The sequence below is a fragment of the Channa argus genome, unplaced genomic scaffold, assembly GCF_033026475.1.
Source record: "Channa argus isolate prfri unplaced genomic scaffold, Channa argus male v1.0 Contig093, whole genome shotgun sequence".
Taxonomy (NCBI): Eukaryota; Metazoa; Chordata; class Actinopteri; order Anabantiformes; family Channidae; genus Channa; species Channa argus.
Window position 1 is genome coordinate 78,186 of NW_027125312.1, and position 17,379 is coordinate 95,564.

Genomic DNA, 17,379 nt, shown 5'->3' on the forward strand with positions numbered 1-17,379 from the left:
AATTACACACAGTAAAGTAGCCAAATTACAGTCGGCTTTCTCAGGGGAGGTGATTTCACAAATTGGGATATGGAAACCGACTTTACCCGACTAGATACCACTCGGAGTACCGCAATTTTGTTGTCGTTTATACACGTAACCAAGTTTCCAATCAGCTTTCTCAAACTGTGCATAAGCGTAACAAAAGGCTGCAAGCCCTACGATGGATGATGAGGTTTTCGAAAAAGTAGCAATTCAGAAAATCGAAAATCGAGGAGAAGTGTACTGGTGCCCATTTTTAAGAACAAGGGAGATGAGCACAGCTGTGGCAACTACAGAGGAATAAAGTTGATGAGCCACACAATGAAGTTGTGGGAAATAGTAGTGGAAGCTAGGCTAAGGGCAGAGGTGAGCAATATGGTTTCATGCCTAGAAAGAGTCCAACAGATGAAGTATTTGCTTTGAGGATGCCGATGGAGAAATACAGAGAAGGTCATGGGGAGTTGCATTGTGTCTTCGTAGACTTAGAGAAATCGTATGACAGGGTGCCGAGAGAGGAGCTGTGGTATTGTATGAGGAATTCTGGAGTGGCAGAGAAGTATGTTACAGTGATGGAGGACATGTATGAAAGCTGTAAGACCGTGGTGAGGTGTGCTGTAGATGTGACAGAGGAGTTCAAGGTGGCGGTGGGTCTGCATCAAGGATCGGCTCTGAGCCCCTTCTTCCTTGCTCTGGTGGCGGACAGGCTGACAGATGAGGTTAGACTGGAATCTCCGTGGACTATGATGTTTGCGGATGACATTGTGATTTGTAGTGAGAACAGGGAGCAGGTGGAGGAAAATCTAGAGAGATGGAGGTCTGCTCTGGAAAACTGAGATGTGTGTCAATGAGAGGGACCCAGGTGGAACGGTGAGGTTACAGGGGGCAGAGGTGAAGAAGGTGCAGGACTTTAAGTACTTAGGGTCAACGGTTCAGAGCAACGGAGAGTGTGGAAAAGAGTTGAAGAGGCGACTGCAATCAGGTTGGAACGGGTGGAAAAAAGTGTCAGGTGTGTTGTGTGATAAAAGAGTGTCAGCGAGAATGAAAGGAAGCCACCGTCTCAAGACAGTGGTGAGACCAGCGATGTTGTTCGGCTTAGAGACAGCGGCACTAAAGAAAACACAGGAGGCAGAGCTGGAGGTAGCAGAGCTTAAGATGTTGAGGTTCTCTTTGGGAGTAACGAGGATGGACAGGATCAAGAATGAGGACAAACGGTTAGTTCAAAGCAATATACTCCAAGCCTAAGACTTACTGTCTGGAGGAAGTTGCAGAAAACAAACGGCTAAATAGTTGCAGCTGATGTAAGAGCGATTGCTGAAACAAAGTGGGACTTTGCTCAAAGACGCCTGGAAATATGTTGCTTCATTGAAGGTCAAAGGGTCTTTTCAGGGTCCTCTTTGAGGCCCGACTAGCTCAGGTGGTAGAGCATGAGACTTTTAATCTCAGGGTCGTGGGTTCGAGCCCCACGTTATGTGTGGTGCTTTTAATACGGCCACACTGGATAAGATCTGGGACCAACACTAAAACTCCACAAAACCTTGATTTCTTGTACAGCTGAAAATGAAAGTCACTTCCTGCAATTACACACAGTAAAGTAGCCAAATTACAGTCGGCTTTCTCAAGGGAGGTGATTTCACAAATTGGGATATGGAAACCGACTTTACCCGACTAGATACCACTCGGAGTACCGCAATTTTGTTGTCGTTTATACACGTAACCATGTTTCCAATCAGTTTTCTCAAACTGTGCATAAGCGTAACAAAAGGCTGCAAGCCCTACGATGGATGCTGAGGTTTTCGAAAAAGTAGCAATTCAGAAAATCCAGCTGCAACTGCAGCCAGACTTGGCTACCCGTACAAACGTTTTGCCAAACAATATCGATCATCTAACCAACACTCCAACTGAAACCCACTAAACTATCAAACAAGAGCTTCACTCACTTCATTACACTGTCATAAGTTGCGCAAAGTCCCGACTGACGGCCCTTTCCAGCTGAGACAAAGGTGAGTATTGCAACAAATTGAGACTTTCCTCAAGAACACCTCGAGTATGTTGATTGAATTAGAGAATAACAACCTAATGACTTAGTTCCACTGTCCTAAAGAGTCGGCGCCCACCAACGGCTGTCAGGATGGCCGAGCGGTCTAAGGCGCCAGACTCAAGGAAGAACTCCTTCCCCAAAGGGACTTCTGGTCTCCAGTGGAGGCATGGGTTCAAATCCCACTCCTGACATTACTTTTATCTGCATGTTGCTAATGATTTAGACATATTTGTATTGAACAACTTTGAAAACTTTAACAACTCGTGATTGTCTTTTGTTGCACAAAGCAAAAGACATGGCAACACTATTGCATAATCCTTCTCTACCATATACCATTGTGCTGCTGAGATAATGCTGCCGCAACATTCTTACGAGAATGCACCTCGGGCACTCCTGGCAGTAATTTCTGACCACGCGCACAACTGACCCTCCACATCAACTCACGTCAAGTGAGGTGGCCATGATGTGCATGCAAACGATTAGTTCGAAGCAATTTATTCCAAGCTTAAGACTTACTGTCTGGAGGAAGATGCAGAAAACAAACGGCTAAATAGTTGCAGCTGATCTAAAATTGATTGCTGAAACAGAGTGGGACTTTGCTTAAACACGCCTGGAAAAATGTTGCTTTATTGAGGGTCAAAGGGTCTTTTCAGGTGTCCTTTTAGCGGCCCGGCTAGCTCAGTCGGTAGAGCATGAGACTCTTAATCTCAGGGTCGTGGGTTCAAGCCCCACGTTGGGCGGGGTCTTTTTTGATTATGGCCACACTGGAGAAGATCTGGGACCAACACAAAAACTGCAGAACAACTTGATTTCATGTACAGCTGAAAATGAAAGTCACTGGGGGACTTTCATAGGGAACACCGAGGGTACTCGGTGTGTCATCTGGAAAGAGGAAAGTGGACAAGGTGATTTGGCGGCAGAACGAGGAACTTCAGGAGTGTATACAGAGAAAAAGGTTAGCTAAGAAGAAGTGGGACACTGCGAGGACTGAAGAGAGTCGACAAGAGTACCGGGAGATGCAGCGTAAGGTGAAGGTAGAGGTGGCAAAGAGCATATGAGGACTTGTATGCTAGGTTGGACACTAAAGAGGGAGAGGTGGATTTGTTCAGGTTGGCCAGACTAAGAGACAGAGATGGGAAGGATGTGCAGCAGGTTAGGGTGATTAATGATAAGGATGGAAATAAATTGACAGATGCCAGGATTGTGATGGGAAGATGGAAGGAGAACTTTTTAAGAGTTAATCAATGAGGAAAATGAAAGGGAACAAAGAGTAGAAGAGGTGACTGGTGTGGAGCAGTAAGTAGCCAAGATTAGTAAGAGTGAAGTGAGGAGGACGTTGAAGAGGATGAAGAGTGGAAAGGCAGCGGGTCCTGATGACATACCTGTGGAGGTATGAAAGTGTCTAGGAGAGGTGGCAGTAGAGTTTCTGACTAGTTTGTTTAACAAGATCTTGGAGAGTGAGAGGAGGGCCGAGGACTGGAGGAGAAGTGTACTGGTGCCCATTTTTAAGAACAAGGGAGATGAGCAGAGCTGTGGCAACTACAGAGGAATAAAGTTGATGAGCCACACAATGAAGTTGTGGGAAATAGTAGTGGAAGCTAGGCTAAGGGCAGAGGTGAGCAATATGGTTTCATGCCTAGAAAGAGTCCAACAGATGAAGTATTTGCTTTGAGGATGCCGATGGAGAAATACAGAAAAGGTCATGGGGAGTTGCATTGTGTCTTCGTAGACTTAGAGAAAGCGTATGACAGGGTGCCGAGAGAGGAGCTGTGGTATTGTATGAGGAATTCTGGAGTGGCAGAGAAGTATGTTAGAGTGATGGAGGACATGTATGAAAGCTGTAAGACCGCGGTGAGGTGTGCTGTAGATGTGACAGAGGAGTTCAAGGTGGCGGTGGGTCTGCATCAAGGATCGGCTCTTAGCCCCTTCTTCATAGCTCTGGTGGCGGACAGGCTGACAGATGAGGTTAGACTGGAATCTCCGTGGACTATGATGTTTGCGGATGACATTGTGATTTGTAGTGAGAACAGGGAGCAGGTGGAGGAAAATCTAGAGAGATGGAGGTCTGCTCTGGAAAACTGAGATGTGTGTCAATGAGAGGGACCCAGGTGGAACGGTGAGGTTACAGGGGGCAGAGGTGAAGAAGGTGCAGGACTTTAAGTACTTAGGGTCAACGGTTCAGAGCAACGGAGAGTGTGGAAAAGAGTTGAAGAGGCGACTGCAATCAGGTTGGAACGGGTGGAAAAAAGTGTCAGGTGTGTTGTGTGATAAAAGAGTGTCAGCGAGAATGAAAGGAAGCCACCGTCTCCAGACAGTGGTGAGACCAGCGATGTTGTTCGGCTTAGAGACAGCGGCACTAAAGAAAACACAGGAGGCAGAGCTGGAGGTAGCAGAGCTTAAGATGTTGAGGTTCTCTTTGGGAGTAACGAGGATGGACAGGATCAAGAATGAGGACAAACGGTTAGTTCAAAGCAATATACTCCAAGCCTAAGACTTACTGTCTGGAGGAAGTTGCAGAAAACAAACGGCTAAATAGTTGCAGCTGATGTAAGAGCGATTGCTGAAACAAAGTGGGACTTTGCTCAAAGACGCCTGGAAATATGTTGCTTCATTGAAGGTCAAAGGGTCTTTTCAGGGTCCTCTTTGAGGCCCGGCTATCTCAGGCGGTAGAGCATGAGAGTTTTAATCTCAGGGTCGTGGGTTCAAGCCCCACGTTTTGTGTGGTGCTTTTAATACGGCCAAACTGGATAAGATCTGGGACCAACACTAAAACTCCACAAAACCTTGATTTCTTGTACAGCTGAAAATGAAAGTCACTTCCTGCAATTACACACAGTAAAGTAGCCAAATTACAGTCGGCTTTCTCAGGGGAGGTGATTTCACAAATTGGGATATGGAAACCGACTTTACCCGACTAGATACCACTCGGAGTACCGCAATTTTGTTGTCGTTTATACACGTAACCAAGTTTCCAATCAGCTTTCTCAAACTGTGCATAAGCGTAACAAAAGGCTGCAAGCCCTACGATGGATGATGAGGTTTTCGAAAAAGTAGCAATTCAGAAAATCGAAAATCGAGGAGAAGTGTACTGGTGCCCATTTTTAAGAACAAGGGAGATGAGCACAGCTGTGGCAACTACAGAGGAATAAAGTTGATGAGCCACACAATGAAGTTGTGGGAAATAGTAGTGGAAGCTAGGCTAAGGGCAGAGGTGAGCAATATGGTTTCATGCCTAGAAAGAGTCCAACAGATGAAGTATTTGCTTTGAGGATGCCGATGGAGAAATACAGAGAAGGTCATGGGGAGTTGCATTGTGTCTTCGTAGACTTAGAGAAATCGTATGACAGGGTGCCGAGAGAGGAGCTGTGGTATTGTATGAGGAATTCTGGAGTGGCAGAGAAGTATGTTAGAGTGATGGAGGACATGTATGAAAGCTGTAAGACCGTGGTGAGGTGTGCTGTAGATGTGACAGAGGAGTTCAAGGTGGCGGTGGGTCTGCATCAAGGATCGGCTCTGAGCCCCTTCTTCCTTGCTCTGGTGGCGGACAGGCTGACAGATAAGGTTAGACTGGAATCTCCGTGGACTATGATGTTTGCGGATGGCATTGTGATTTGTAGTGAGAACAGGGAGCTGGTGGAGGAAAATCTAGAGAGATGGAGGTCTGCTCTGGAAAACTGAGATGTGTGTCAATGAGAGGGACCCAGGTGGAACGGTGAGGTTACAGGGGGCAGAGGTGAAGAAGGTGCAGGACTTTAAGTACTTAGGGTCAACGGTTCAGAGCAACGGAGAGTGTGGAAAAGAGATGAAGAGGCGACTGCAATCAGGTTGGAACGGGTGGACAAAAGTGTCAGGTGGGTTGTGTGATAAAAGAGTGTCAGCGAGAATGAAAGGAAGCCACCGTCTCAAGACAGTGGTGAGACCAGCGATGTTCTTCGGCTTAGAGACAGCGGCACTAAAGAAAACACAGGAGGCAGAGCTGGAGGTAGCAGAGCTTAAGATGTTGAGGTTCTCTTTGGGAGTAACGAGGATGGACAGGATCAAGAATGAGGACAAACGGTTAGTTCAAAGCAATATACTCCAAGCCTAAGACTTACTGTCTGGAGGAAGTTGCAGAAAACAACTGGCTAAATAGTTGCAGCTGATGTAAGAGCGATTGCTGAAACAAAGTGGGACTTTGCTCAAAGACGCCTGGAAATATGTTGCTTCATTGAAGGTCAAAGGGTCTTTTCAGGGTCCTCTTTGAGGCCCAGCTAGCTCAGGCAGTAGAGCATGAGAGTTTTAATCTCAGGGTCGTGGGTTCTAGCCCCACGTTATGTGTGGTGCTTTTAATACGGCCACACTGGATAAGATCTGGGACCAACATTAAAACTCCACAAAACCTTGATTTCTTGTACAGCTGAAAATGAAAGTCACTTCCTGCAATTACACACAGTAAAGTAGCCAAATTACAGTCGGCTTTCTCAGGGGAGGTGATTTCACAAATTGGGATATGGAAACCGACTTTACCCGACTAGATACCAGTCGGAGTACCGCAATTTTGTTGTCGTTTATACACGTAACCATGTTTCCAATCAGCTTTCTCAAACTGTGCATAAGCGTAACAAAAGGCTGCAAGCCCTACGATGGATGCTGAGGTTTTCGAAAAAGTAGCAATTTAGAAAATCCAGCTGCAACTGCAGCCAGACTTGGCTACCCGTACAAACGTTTTGCCAAACAATATCGATCATCTAACCAACAATCCAACTGAAACCCACTAAACTCACAAACAAGAGCTTCACTCACTTAATTACACTGTCATAAGTTGCGCAAAGTCCCGACTGACGGCCCTTTCCAGCTGAGACAAAGGTGAGTATTGCAACAAATTGAGACTTTCCTCAAGAACACCTCGAGTATGTTGATTGAATTAGAGAATAACAACCTAATGACTTACTTCCACTGTCCTAAAGAGTCTGCGCCCACCAACGGCTGTCAGCATGGCCGAGCTGTCTAAGGCGCCAGATTCAAGGAACAACTCCTTCCCCAAAGGGACTTCTGGTCTCCAGTGGAGGCGTGGGTTCAAATCCCACTCCTGACATTACTTTTATCTGCATGTTGCTAATGATTTAGACATAATTGTATTGAACAACTTTGAAAACTTTTACAACTCATGATTGTCTTTTGTTGCACAAAGCAAAAGACATGGCAACACTATTGCATAATCCTTCTCTACCATATACCATTGTGCTGCTGAGATAATGCTGCCGCAACATTCTTACGAGAATGCACCTCGGGCACTCCTGGCAGTAATTTCTGACCACGCGCACAACTGACCCTCCACATCAACTCACGTCAAGTGAGGTGGCCATGATGTGCATGCAAACGATTAGTTCGAAGCAATTTATTCCAAGCCTAAGACTTACTGTCTGGAGGAAGATGCAGAAATCAAACGGCTAAATAGTTGCAGCTGATCTAAAAGTGATTACTGAAACAGAGTGGGACTTTGCTTAACCACGCCTGGAAAAATGTTGCTTTATTGAGGGTCAAAGGGTCTTTTCAGGTGTCCTTTTAGCGGCCCGGCTAGCTCAGTCGGTAGAGCATGAGACTCTTAATCTCAGGGTCGTGGGTTCGAGCCCCACGTTGGGGGGGGTCTTTTTTGATTATGGCCACACTGGAGAAGATCTGGGACCAACACAAAAACTGCAGAACAACTTGATTTCTTGTACAGCTGAAAATGAAAGTCACTGGGGGACTTTCATAGGGAACACCGAGGGTACTCGGTGTGTCATCTGGAAAGAGGAAAGTGGACAAGGTGATTTGGCGGCAGAACGAGGAACTTCAGGAGTGTATACAGAGAAAAAGGTTAGCTAAGAAGAAGTGGGACACTGCGAGGACTGAAGAGAGTCGACAAGAGTACAGGGAGATGCAGCGTAAGGTGAAGGTAGACGTGGCAAAGAGCATATGAGGACTTGTATGCTAGGTTGGACACTAAAGAGGGGGAGGTGGATTTGTTCAGGTTGGCCAGACTAAGAGACACAGATGGGAAGGATGTGCAGCAGGTTAGGGTGATTAATGATAAGGATGGAAATAAATTGACAGATGCCAGGATTGTGATGGGAAGATGGAAGGAGAACTTTTTAAGAGTTAATCAATGAGGAAAATGAAAGGGAACAAAGAGTAGAAGAGGTGACTGGTGTGGAGCAGTAAGTAGCCAAGATTAGTAAGAGTGAAGTGAGGAGGACGTTGAAGAGGATGAAGAGTGGAAAGGCAGCGGGTCCTGATGACATACCTGTGGAGGTATGAAAGTGTCTAGGAGAGGTGGCAGTAGAGTTTCTGACTAGTTTGTTTAACAAGATCTTGGAGAGTGAGAGGAGGGCCGAGGACTGGAGGAGAAGTGTACTGGTGCCCATTTTTAAGAACAAGGGAGATGAGCAGAGCTGTGGCAACTACAGAGGAAGAAAGTTGATGAGCCACACAATGAAGTTGTGGGAAATAGTAGTGGAAGCTAGGCTAAGGGCAGAGGTGAGCAATATGGTTTCATGCCTAGAAAATGTCCAACAGATGAAGTATTTGCTTTGAGGATGCCGATGGAGAAATACAGAGAAGGTCATGGGGAGTTGCATTGTGTCTTCGTAGACTTAGAGAAAGCGTATGACAGGGTGCCGAGAGAGGAGCTGTGGTATTGTATGAGGAATTCTGGAGTGGCAGAGAAGTATGTTAGAGTGATGGAGGACATGTATGAAAGCTGTAAGACCGCGGTGAGGTGTGCTGTAGATGTGACAGAGGAGTTCAAGGTGGCGGTGGGTCTGCATCAAGGATCGGCTCAGAGCCCCTTCTTCCTTGCTCTGGTGGCGGACAGGCTGACAGATGAGGTTAGACTGGAATCTCCGTGGACTATGATGTTTGCGGATGACATTGTGATTTGTAGTGAGAACAGGGAGCAGGTGGAGGAAAATCTAGAGAGATGGAGGTCTGCTCTGGAAAACTGAGATGTGTGTCAATGAGAGGGACCCAGGTGGAACGGTGAGGTTACAGGGGGCAGAGGTGAAGAAGGTGCAGGACTTTAAGTACTTAGGGTCAACGGTTCAGAGCAACGGAGAGTGTGGAAAAGAGGTGAAGAGGCGACTGCAATCAGGTTGGGACGGGTGGACAAAAGTGTCAGGTGTGTTGTGTGATAAAAGAGTGTCAGCGAGAATGAAAGGAAGCCACCGTCTCAAGACAGTGGTGAGACCAGCGATGTTCTTCGGCTTAGAGACAGCGGCACTAAAGAAAACACAGGAGGCAGAGCTGGAGGTAGCAGAGCTTAAGATGTTGAGGTTCTCTTTGGGAGTAACGAGGATGGACAGGATCAAGAATGAGGACAAACGGTTAGTTCAAAGCAATATACTCCAAGCTTAAGACTTACTGTCTGGAGGAAGTTGCAGAAAACAAACGGCTAAATAGTTGCAGCTGATCTAAGAGCGATTAGTGAAATATAGTGGGACTTTGCTCAAAGACGCCTGGAAATATGTTGCTCATTGAAGGTCAAAGGGTCTTTTCAGGGTCCTCTTTGAGGCCCGGCTAGCTCAGGCGGTAGAGCATGAGACTTTTAATCTCAGGGTCGTGGGTTCGAGCCACACGTTATGTGTGGTGCTTTTAATACGGCCACACTGGATAAGATCTGGGACCAACATTAAAACTCCACAAAACCTTGATTTCTTGTACAGCTGAAAATGAAAGTCACTTCCTGCAATTACACACAGTAAAGTAGCCAAATTACAGTCGGCTTTCTCAGGGGAGGTGATTTCACAAATTGGGATATGGAAACCGACTTTACCCGACTAGATACCAGTCGGAGTACCGCAATTTTGTTGTCGTTTATACACGTAACCATGTTTCCAATCAGCTTTCTCAAACTGTGCATAAGCGTAACAAAAGGCTGCAAGCCCTACGATGGATGCTGAGGTTTTCGAAAAAGTAGCAATTTAGAAAATCCAGCTGCAACTGCAGCCAGACTTGGCTACCCGTACAAACGTTTTGCCAAACAATATCGATCATCTAACCAACAATCCAACTGAAACCCACTAAACTCACAAACAAGAGCTTCACTCACTTAATTACACTGTCATAAGTTGCGCAAAGTCCCGACTGACGGCCCTTTCCAGCTGAGACAAAGGTGAGTATTGCAACAAATTGAGACTTTCCTCAAGAACACCTCGAGTATGTTGATTGAATTAGAGAATAACAACCTAATGACTTACTTCCACTGTCCTAAAGAGTCTGCGCCCACCAACGGCTGTCAGCATGGCCGAGCTGTCTAAGGCGCCAGATTCAAGGAACAACTCCTTCCCCAAAGGGACTTCTGGTCTCCAGTGGAGGCGTGGGTTCAAATCCCACTCCTGACATTACTTTTATCTGCATGTTGCTAATGATTTAGACATAATTGTATTGAACAACTTTGAAAACTTTTACAACTCATGATTGTCTTTTGTTGCACAAAGCAAAAGACATGGCAACACTATTGCATAATCCTTCTCTACCATATACCATTGTGCTGCTGAGATAATGCTGCCGCAACATTCTTACGAGAATGCACCTCGGGCACTCCTGGCAGTAATTTCTGACCACGCGCACAACTGACCCTCCACATCAACTCACGTCAAGTGAGGTGGCCATGATGTGCATGCAAACGATTAGTTCGAAGCAATTTATTCCAAGCCTAAGACTTACTGTCTGGAGGAAGATGCAGAAATCAAACGGCTAAATAGTTGCAGCTGATCTAAAAGTGATTACTGAAACAGAGTGGGACTTTGCTTAACCACGCCTGGAAAAATGTTGCTTTATTGAGGGTCAAAGGGTCTTTTCAGGTGTCCTTTTAGCGGCCCGGCTAGCTCAGTCGGTAGAGCATGAGACTCTTAATCTCAGGGTCGTGGGTTCGAGCCCCACGTTGGGGGGGGTCTTTTTTGATTATGGCCACACTGGAGAAGATCTGGGACCAACACAAAAACTGCAGAACAACTTGATTTCTTGTACAGCTGAAAATGAAAGTCACTGGGGGACTTTCATAGGGAACACCGAGGGTACTCGGTGTGTCATCTGGAAAGAGGAAAGTGGACAAGGTGATTTGGCGGCAGAACGAGGAACTTCAGGAGTGTATACAGAGAAAAAGGTTAGCTAAGAAGAAGTGGGACACTGCGAGGACTGAAGAGAGTCGACAAGAGTACAGGGAGATGCAGCGTAAGGTGAAGGTAGACGTGGCAAAGAGCATATGAGGACTTGTATGCTAGGTTGGACACTAAAGAGGGGGAGGTGGATTTGTTCAGGTTGGCCAGACTAAGAGACACAGATGGGAAGGATGTGCAGCAGGTTAGGGTGATTAATGATAAGGATGGAAATAAATTGACAGATGCCAGGATTGTGATGGGAAGATGGAAGGAGAACTTTTTAAGAGTTAATCAATGAGGAAAATGAAAGGGAACAAAGAGTAGAAGAGGTGACTGGTGTGGAGCAGTAAGTAGCCAAGATTAGTAAGAGTGAAGTGAGGAGGACGTTGAAGAGGATGAAGAGTGGAAAGGCAGCGGGTCCTGATGACATACCTGTGGAGGTATGAAAGTGTCTAGGAGAGGTGGCAGTAGAGTTTCTGACTAGTTTGTTTAACAAGATCTTGGAGAGTGAGAGGAGGGCCGAGGACTGGAGGAGAAGTGTACTGGTGCCCATTTTTAAGAACAAGGGAGATGAGCAGAGCTGTGGCAACTACAGAGGAAGAAAGTTGATGAGCCACACAATGAAGTTGTGGGAAATAGTAGTGGAAGCTAGGCTAAGGGCAGAGGTGAGCAATATGGTTTCATGCCTAGAAAATGTCCAACAGATGAAGTATTTGCTTTGAGGATGCCGATGGAGAAATACAGAGAAGGTCATGGGGAGTTGCATTGTGTCTTCGTAGACTTAGAGAAAGCGTATGACAGGGTGCCGAGAGAGGAGCTGTGGTATTGTATGAGGAATTCTGGAGTGGCAGAGAAGTATGTTACAGTGATGGAGGACATGTATGAAAGCTGTAAGACCGCGGTGAGGTGTGCTGTAGATGTGACAGAGGAGTTCAAGGTGGCGGTGGGTCTGCATCAAGGATCGGCTCAGAGCCCCTTCTTCCTTGCTCTGGTGGCGGACAGGCTGACAGATGAGGTTAGACTGGAATCTCCGTGGACTATGATGTTTGCGGATGACATTGTGATTTGTAGTGAGAACAGGGAGCAGGTGGAGGAAAATCTAGAGAGATGGAGGTCTGCTCTGGAAAACTGAGATGTGTGTCAATGAGAGGGACCCAGGTGGAACGGTGAGGTTACAGGGGGCAGAGGTGAAGAAGGTGCAGGACTTTAAGTACTTAGGGTCAACGGTTCAGAGCAACGGAGAGTGTGGAAAAGAGGTGAAGAGGCGTTTGCAATCAGGTTGGGACGGGTGGACAAAAGTGTCAGGTGTGTTGTGTGATAAAAGAGTGTCAGCGAGAATGAAAGGAAGCCACCGTCTCAAGACAGTGGTGAGACCAGCGATGTTCTTCGGCTTAGAGACAGCGGCACTAAAGAAAACACAGGAGGCAGAGCTGGAGGTAGCAGAGCTTAAGATGTTGAGGTTCTCTTTGGGAGTAACGAGGATGGACAGGATCAAGAATGAGGACAAACGGTTAGTTCAAAGCAATATACTCCAAGCTTAAGACTTACTGTCTGGAGGAAGTTGCAGAAAACAAACGGCTAAATAGTTGCAGCTGATCTAAGAGCGATTAGTGAAATATAGTGGGACTTTGCTCAAAGACGCCTGGAAATATGTTGCTCATTGAAGGTCAAAGGGTCTTTTCAGGGTCCTCTTTGAGGCCCGGCTAGCTCAGGCGGTAGAGCATGAGACTTTTAATCTCAGGGTCGTGGGTTCGAGCCACACGTTATGTGTGGTGCTTTTAATACGGCCACACTGGATAAGATCTGGGACCAACATTAAAACTCCACAAAACCTTGATTTCTTGTACAGCTGAAAATGAAAGTCACTTCCTGCAATTACACACAGTAAAGTAGCCAAATTACAGTCGGCTTTCTCAGGGGAGGTGATTTCACAAATTGGGATATGGAAACCGACTTTACCCGACTAGATACCAGTCGGAGTACCGCAATTTTGTTGTCGTTTATACACGTAACCATGTTTCCAATCAGCTTTCTCCAACTGTGCATAAGCGTAACAAAAGGCTGCAAGCCCTACGATGGATGCTGAGGTTTTCGAAAAAGTAGCAATTCAGAAAATCCAGCTGCAACTGCAGCCAGACTTGGCTACCCGTACAAACGTTTTGCCAAACAATATCGATCATCTAACCAACACTCCAACTGAAACCCACTAAACTCACAAACAAGAGCTTCACTCACTTCATTACACTGTCACAAGTTGCGCAAAGTCCCGACTGACGGCCCTTTCCAGCTGAGACAAAGGTGAGTATTGCAACAAATTGAGACTTTCCTCAAGAACACCTCGAGTATGTTGATTGAATTAGAGAATAACAACCTAATGACTTACTTCCACTGTCCTAAAGAGTCGGCGCCCACCAACGGCTGTCAGGATGGCCGAGCGGTCTAAGGCGCCAGACTCAAGGAAGAACTCCTTCCCCAAAGGGACTTCTGGTCTCCAGTGGAGGCGTGGGTTCAAATCCCACTCCTGACATTACTTTTATCTGCATGTTGCTAATGATTTAGACATATTTGTATTGAACAACTTTGAAAACTTTAACAACTCGTGATTGTCTTTTGTTGCACAAAGCAAAAGACATGGCAACACTATTGCATAATCCTTCTCTACCATATACCATTGTGCTGCTGAGATAATGCTGCCGCAACATTCTTACGAGAATGCACCTCGGGCACTCCTGGCAGTAATTTCTGACCACGCGCACAACTGACCCTCCACATCAACTCACGTCAAGTGAGGTGGCCATGATGTGCATGCAAACGATTAGTTCGAAGCAATTTATTCCAAGCTTAAGACTTACTGTCTGGTGGAAGATGCAGAAAACAAACGGCTAAATAGTTGCAGCTGATCTAAAATTGATTGCTGAAACAGAGTGGGACTTTGCTTAAACACGCCTGGAAAAATGTTGCTTTATTGAGGGTCAAAGGGTCTTTTCAGGTGTCCTTTTAGCGGCCCGGCTAGCTCAGTCGGTAGAGCATGAGACTCTTAATCTCAGGGTCGTGGGTTCAAGCCCCATGTTGGGCGGGGTCTTTTTTGATTATGGCCACACTGGAGAAGATCTGGGACCAACACAAAAACTGCAGAACAACTTGATTTTATGTACAGCTGAAAATGAAAGTCACTGGGGGACTTTCATAGGGAACACCGAGGGTACTCGGTGTGTCATCTGGAAAGAGGAAAGTGGACAAGGTGATTTGGCGGCAGAACGAGGAACTTCAGGAGTGTATACAGAGAAAAAGGTTAGCTAAGAAGAAGTGGGACACTGCGAGGACTGAAGAGAGTCGACAAGAGTACAGGGAGATGCAGCGTAAGGTGAAGGTAGAGGTGGCAAAAAGCATATGAGGACTTGTATGCTAGGTTGGACACTAAAGAGGGAGGGGTGGATTTGTTCAGGTTGGCCAGACTAAGAGACACAGATGGGAAGGATGTGCAGCAGGTTAGGGTGATTAATGATAAGGATGGAAATAAATTGACAGGTGCCAGGATTGTGATGGGAAGATGGAAGGAGAACTTTTTAAGAGTTAATCAATGAGGAAAATGAAAGGGAACAAAGAGTAGAAGAGGTGACTGGTGTGGAGCAGGAAGTAGCCAAGATTAGTAAGAGTGAAGTGAGGAGGACGTTGAAGAGGATGAAGAGTGGAAAGGCAGCGGGTCCTGATGACATACCTGTGGAGGTATGAAAGTGTCTAGGAGAGGTGGCAGTAGAGTTTCTGACTAGTTTGTTTAACAAGATCTTGGAGAGTGAAAGGAGGGCTGAGGACTGGAGGAGAAGTGTACTGGTGCCCATTTTTAAGAACAAAGGAGATGAGCAGAGCTGTGGCAACTACAGAGGAATAAAGTTGATGAGCCACACAATGAAGTTGTGGGAAATAGTAGTGGAAGCTAGGCTAAGGGCAGAGGTGAGCAATATGGTTTCATGCCTAGAAAGAGTCCAACAGATGAAGTATTTGCTTTGAGGATGCCGATGGAGAAATACAGAGAAGGTCATGGGGAGTTGCATTGTGTCTTCGTAGACTTAGAGAAAGCGTATGACAGGGTGCCGAGAGAGGAGCTGTGGTATTGTATGAGGAATTCTGGAGTGGCAGAGAAGTATGTTAGAGTGATGGAGGACATGTATGAAAGCTGTAAGACCGCGGTGAGGTGTGCTGTAGATGTGACAGAGGAGTTCAAGGTGGCGGTGGGTCTGCATCAAGGATCGGCTCTTAGCCCCTTCTTCATAGCTCTGGTGGCGGACAGGCTGACAGATGAGGTTAGACTGGAATCTCCGTGGACTATGATGTTTGCGGATGACATTGTGATTTGTAGTGAGAACAGGGAGCAGGTGGAGGAAAATCTAGAGAGATGGAGGTCTGCTCTGGAAAACTGAGATGTGTGTCAATGAGAGGGACCCAGGTGGAACGGTGAGGTTACAGGGGGCAGAGGTGAAGAAGGTGCAGGACTTTAAGTACTTAGGGTCAACGGTTCAGAGCAACGGAGAGTGTGGAAAAGAGTTGAAGAGGCGACTGCAATCAGGTTGGAACGGGTGGAAAAAAGTGTCAGGTGTGTTGTGTGATAAAAGAGTGTCAGCGAGAATGAAAGGAAGCCACCGTCTCAAGACAGTGGTGAGACCAGCGATGTTGTTCGGCTTAGAGACAGCGGCACTAAAGAAAACACAGGAGGCAGAGCTGGAGGTAGCAGAGCTTAAGATGTTGAGGTTCTCTTTGGGAGTAACGAGGATGGACAGGATCAAGAATGAGGACAAACGGTTAGTTCAAAGCAATATACTCCAAGCCTAAGACTTACTGTCTGGAGGAAGTTGCAGAAAACAAACGGCTAAATAGTTGCAGCTGATGTAAGAGCGATTGCTGAAACAAAGTGGGACTTTGCTCAAAGACGCCTGGAAATATGTTGCTTCATTGAACGTCAAAGGGTCTTTTCAGGGTCCTCTTTGAGGCCCGGCTATCTCAGGCGGTAGAGCATGAGAGTTTTAATCTCAGGGTCGTGGGTTCAAGCCCCACGTTTTGTGTGGTGCTTTTAATACGGCCACACTGGATAAGATCTGGGACCAACACTAAAACTCCACAAAACCTTGATTTCTTGTACAGCTGAAAATGAAAGTCACTTCCTGCAATTACACACAGTAAAGTAGCCAAATTACAGTCGGCTTTCTCAGGGGAGGTGATTTCACAAATTGGGATATGGAAACCGACTTTACCCGACTAGATACCACTCGGAGTACCGCAATTTTGTTGTCGTTTATATACGTAACCAAGTTTCCAATCAGCTTTCTCAAACTGTGCATAAGCGTAACAAAAGGCTGCAAGCCCTACGATGGATGATGAGGTTTTCGAAAAAGTAGCAATTCAGAAAATCGAAAATCGAGGAGAAGTGTACTGGTGCCCATTTTTAAGAACAAGGGAGATGAGCAGAGCTGTGGCAACTACAGAGGAATAAAGTTGATGAGCCACACAATGAAGTTGTGGGAAATAGTAGTGGAAGCTAGGCTAAGGGCAGAGGTGAGCAATATGGTTTCATGCCTAGAAAGAGTCCAACAGATGAAGTATTTGCTTTGAGGATGCCGATGGAGAAATACAGAGAAGGTCATGGGGAGTTGCATTGTGTCTTCGTAGACTTAGAGAAATCGTATGACAGGGTGCCGAGAGAGGAGCTGTGGTATTGTATGAGGAATTCTGGAGTGGCAGAGAAGTATGTTACAGTGATGGAGGACATGTATGAAAGCTGTAAGACCGTGGTGAGGTGTGCTGTAGATGTGACAGAGGAGTTCAAGGTGGCGGTGGGTCTGCATCAAGGATCGGCTCTGAGCCCCTTCTTCCTTGCTCTGGTGGCGGACAGGCTGACAGATAAGGTTAGACTGGAATCTCCGTGGACTATGATGTTTGCGGATGGCATTGTGATTTGTAGTGAGAACAGGGAGCTGGTGGAGGAAAATCTAGAGAGATGGAGGTCTGCTCTGGAAAACTGAGATGTGTGTCAATGAGAGGGACCCAGGTGGAACGGTGAGGTTACAGGGGGCAGAGGTGAAGAAGGTGCAGGACTTTAAGTACTTAGGGTCAACGGTTCAGAGCAACGGAGAGTGTGGAAAAGAGATGAAGAGGCGACTGCAATCAGGTTGGAACGGGTGGACAAAAGTGTCAGGTGGGTTGTGTGAT

General features: G+C 46.4%; 6 non-coding genes across 6 annotated transcripts; all 6 read left to right on the forward strand.

Moving 5' to 3' along the window:
- Nucleotides 1–2,143: 2,143 nt before the first annotated feature.
- On the forward strand, nt 2,144–2,250 carry trnal-caa (transfer RNA leucine (anticodon CAA)). Its single transcript has 2 exons — nt 2,144–2,181; nt 2,206–2,250. It is a non-coding gene; the product is annotated as a tRNA-Leu (tRNA).
- A 476-nt stretch (nt 2,251–2,726) lies between these two features.
- Nucleotides 2,727–2,799, forward strand: trnak-cuu (transfer RNA lysine (anticodon CUU)). The gene has a single exon. It is a non-coding gene; the product is annotated as a tRNA-Lys (tRNA).
- Nucleotides 2,800–7,609: 4,810 nt separating this feature from the next.
- On the forward strand, nt 7,610–7,682 carry trnak-cuu (transfer RNA lysine (anticodon CUU)). Its single transcript has one exon. It is a non-coding gene; the product is annotated as a tRNA-Lys (tRNA).
- Nucleotides 7,683–10,895: 3,213 nt separating this feature from the next.
- Nucleotides 10,896–10,968, forward strand: trnak-cuu (transfer RNA lysine (anticodon CUU)). The gene has a single exon. It is a non-coding gene; the product is annotated as a tRNA-Lys (tRNA).
- Nucleotides 10,969–13,598: 2,630 nt separating this feature from the next.
- Nucleotides 13,599–13,705, forward strand: trnal-caa (transfer RNA leucine (anticodon CAA)). Its single transcript has 2 exons — nt 13,599–13,636; nt 13,661–13,705. It is a non-coding gene; the product is annotated as a tRNA-Leu (tRNA).
- A 476-nt stretch (nt 13,706–14,181) lies between these two features.
- On the forward strand, nt 14,182–14,254 carry trnak-cuu (transfer RNA lysine (anticodon CUU)). The gene has a single exon. It is a non-coding gene; the product is annotated as a tRNA-Lys (tRNA).
- The last annotated feature ends 3,125 nt before the right edge of the window (nt 14,255–17,379 follow it).